Source organism: Otolemur garnettii, unplaced genomic scaffold (genome assembly GCF_000181295.1).
Source record: "Otolemur garnettii isolate 467f Iridium unplaced genomic scaffold, OtoGar3 scaffold00106, whole genome shotgun sequence".
In the NCBI taxonomy this organism is placed as follows: domain Eukaryota; kingdom Metazoa; phylum Chordata; class Mammalia; order Primates; family Galagidae; genus Otolemur; species Otolemur garnettii.
The window spans coordinates 2,820,184-2,824,374 of NW_003852501.1; positions in this window are offsets into that span (position 1 = coordinate 2,820,184).

The following is a 4,191-nucleotide window of genomic DNA, read 5'->3' on the forward strand; positions in this document are numbered from 1 at the left end:
AATTTAGCCAAAGAGGTGAAAGACATCTTTTTATTGTTGTTTTTTGCTTTTTTTTTTTTTCCTTTGAGATAATGTCTTGCTCTTTGTCAGGCTGGTCTTGAACTCCTGGACTTAAGCAATCTTTCTCCTTTGGCCTCTCAAAGAGCTCATATTATAGATATGAGCTACCATGCCTGGCTGAGGTGAAAGATCTCTACAAGTAAAACTACAAAACAATGATGAAAGACATTGAAGAGGACACACAAAAAATGGAAAGACATCTGATTCTCATAGATCAGAAGAATTAATATTACAATGACCAGAGTCCCCAAAGCAATATAGGGATTCAGTGTATCACTATGAAAATACCCAAGGCATTCTTCACAGAAATAAAAATATATATATACTAAAATTTTCACAGAACACAAACGAGCCTGAATAGTCAAAGCAATCCTAAGCAAAAAGAACAAAGCTAGAGGTGTGACACTAACTGACTCCAAAATACACTACAAATGGACAGAATGAAGAGAAAACCTGTTGAATGGGGGAAAATATTTGCAAATTATTCATCCAACAAGGGATGAATATCCAGTATATACAAGAAACTCAACAGCAAAAACTAATCCCAATAACAAGTGGGCAATGGACCTGCACAGATATTTCTCAAAAGAAGACATAGAAATAGCTAACAATATATGAAAAGATGCTCAATATCACCAATCATCAGGGAAATGCAAATCAAACCACAATGTGATAGCAACCTAACCCAGTTAGAATAGCTATTATCTGTTTATATGGTGAACCATTTATTGATTTACATACGTTGACCCATTTTCACATCCCTGGAATGAAACCTATTTGGTCATGGTGGATTTTTTTTTCCTTGAGACAGAGTCTCACTATGTCAGCCTCGGTAGAGTGCCATGATGTTACAGCTCCCAGCCACCTTCAGTTCTTGGGCTTAAGCTATTCACTTGCCTCAGCCTCCCAAGTAGCTGGGACTACAGGCACCCACCACAACACCTGGCTATTTTTTTTTTTTTTGGTGCAGTTGTCATTGTTGTTTGGCAGGCCTGGGCTGGGTTCAAACCTGCCTGCGCTGGTGTATGTGACTGGTGCCCTAACCACTTAGCTACAGGTGCCAAGCTGGATTTTTTTTTTTTTATTGTGATGTTGAATTTGGTTTGCTAGTATTTTTTGTTTGTTTTTGCAGTTTTTGGCCGGGGCTGGGTTTGAACCTGCCACCTCTGGCATATGGGGCTGGCACCCTACCCTTTTGAGCCACAGGTGCCACCCAGTTTGTTAGTATTTTATTGAGGAATTTTGCATCTATAGTCATAAAGAATATTGTTCTATAGCTTTCTTTTTGTTGTTGTTGTGTCCTTTCCTGGCTTTAATATCAAAGTGATACTTGCTTGATGAATGAGTTGGGGAATATTTCTTCCATCTCTATATTGGAATAATTTCTGCAGTATGGATACCAGCTCTTCATGGTAGGTCTGAAAAAATTTGGCTGTAAATCCATCTGGTCCAGGGTTTTTTGTTTGTTTGTTTGTTTTTCTTGTTGGAAGATTTCCCTGGTTACTGCTTCAATCTCATGGATTGTTATTGGTCTGTTCAAGAGTTCTATTTCTTCCTGATTGAGTCTTGGGAGGTTGGTGTGTTTCCAGGAATTTACTCATTCCCTCTACATTTTTGGTTTTATGTTCATAGAGATTTTCATAGTATTCACAGATGATATTTTATGTTTCAGGGGTATAAGTTGTAATAGCTTCTTTTTTATTTCTTATTGAGCTTATTTGGGTCATTTCTCTTGTATTCCTGGATAATCTGGCAAGAAGTCTATCAACTTTGTTATCTTTTCAAAGAAGCAACTTTTTGTTTTGTTGATGTTCTGTATTATTTTCTTGTTTTCAATTTCATTTAGTTCTGCTCTGACCTTAGTTATTTCTTTCCAAAAAAAAAATGCTAAAAACCTCACTGCTGAATGTGGCAACCTTCAAAGTACTCCCCTTGGGAAGAAAGGAGGAGTCCTTGGGAGTCCACCCTTCAAAGCAAATTTGTAACTCTTTTTACTGGAATGGCCAGCACAGCTGTCATCATATTACCCTTGATGTCTTGAATGACATAAAAATATTTTCCTTTGAATATTTCTTTTATCTTGGATAAAGAAAAAAGTCATTAAAGTACAGATCACATGAGTAGGGAGGGTATTCCAACACACTTATTTGTTTGCTGGCTAAAACTCCCTCACAGACAGTGCCATGTGAGCAGGTACATTGTCATTAGGTTATGCAAGAGCCATGAGTTGTTGGCAAGAAGTTCAGGTAATTTTCGTCTTTTTCACACAGCCTTTTCTGCATTTTCAAATAGTAAACTTGCTTAACTATTCATCCAGTTGATGTAAACTCATAACGAACGATCCCTCTGTTATCAAAAAAGGTTAATGGCAGCATCATTTTGACTCTGGATTTGGACTGATGGAAATTTTTTTGGCTGTGGAGAATTGGCTGACTTGCGTTGTATAGTTTGACACTTTGTTTCAGGGTCATATTGGTACACCCATGTTTCATCACTAGTGATAACATGGACCAAAACATCATCTTTGCCTCGTCCAAAAGGTCTTGACAAACTGACTCTCCTTTGCTTTTGTTGACTGGTGAGCTCCTTTGGAACCACTTTTAAACACTTTTCTCATGCCAAAAGAGCTTGGCAAATTTCAACTCTGCTTTGCTTTTGTTCATTGGTGAACTCCTTTGGCACCACTTTTACATACACCTTTCTCATTCCTAGATTTTTGCTTAAGATTTTTCTATTTCTCTATTGATGTTTACTTGGTCCACAGTCAGCTGACAATTTTGACACAATTTGAGAAATTTCTGCAATGTTTTTATCGGTTCTGCTGGCTATTCTGACCTCTCTTCATCGGGAACACTTTCTCTCCCCTCAGAAAAATGTTTAACACATTTGTACACTGCCATTTTCTTCATGTCATTATCCCCATGCACTTGGACTAACATGTCCCTGAGTTTACTTCCACTCTTTCCAAAGTTAAAGAAGTTTCACTTTTGTTCATCACTCTAATTCAAGCTCTGATATTCTCCAGACAGCACACAAAAATATGCAACAACAAAAATGAACTCCACTCGGCAAGACACTGTCACACATCAACACAAACACAGCTGTCAGACCCTGACATACCGTGGTTATGAAACCTTACTGAACTGATTGTACTGTGGCAAGTTCATGAAGTGATCATCAGACCTCATACTTGTGTATACACAATGGGCTACTATTCAGTTATGAAAAAAAGAAGGAAATCCTATCATTTGCAGCAATGTGGATGGAACTAGAGCTCATCATGTTACATGAAATAATCCAGCCACAGAAAGGCAAATATCACCTGTTCTCACTCATATGAAGCTAAAAAAAAAATTGATCTCATGGAGATAGAGACTAGAATTATAGTTAACAGTGGATAAGAAGAGGAATGATGGGAATAAAGAAAGGCTGATAGCCTAAACATAAAGTCAGAAGGATTAAGTTCTAGTTTCAATAGCACATTAGTGTGACCATAGTCAACAGCATATTATACATTTCAAAAATAGCTAGAAGAGAAAATATGAACTGTTCCAAACACAAAGGAATGATAAATGTTCACAGTAATATGCATCCTAAATATCCACATTTAATTATTACACATTGCAAGTATCAAAATATCCTGTGTACCCCCATAAATATTTACAAATGTTATGTATTTGGTTGTAGTTGTCATTGTTATTTGGCAGGCCCAGGCTGGGTTCGAACCCGCCAGCCCCGGTGTAGGTGGCTGGTGCCCTAGCCATTGAGCTATGGGCGCCAAGCCCACAGATTGGTTTTCTATTGGCCAACTGAACAGATGTTGGCTGTTCCCACTATTTGGATTATAAACAATGAAAACATAAATGTATGCATACAGATTTTGTGTGCACTAAGCTTTCATTTCATTTTGGTAAATATTGAAGAATAGGAATTCTGGGTCCTATGATCCATGTATGTTTGATTTTATGAGTAACTGCCAAACTGCCTTCCAAAGTGCCTATACCAATTTAGGAGAGTCTCAGTTGCTCCACATCCTCACCAGCACTTGGAATTCTCAGTTTTGTTTGTATGTTTAAATTTTAGCTGGTTCTTGTAGGCTTGTGGTAAGATTTTATTATGGTTAATTAGCAT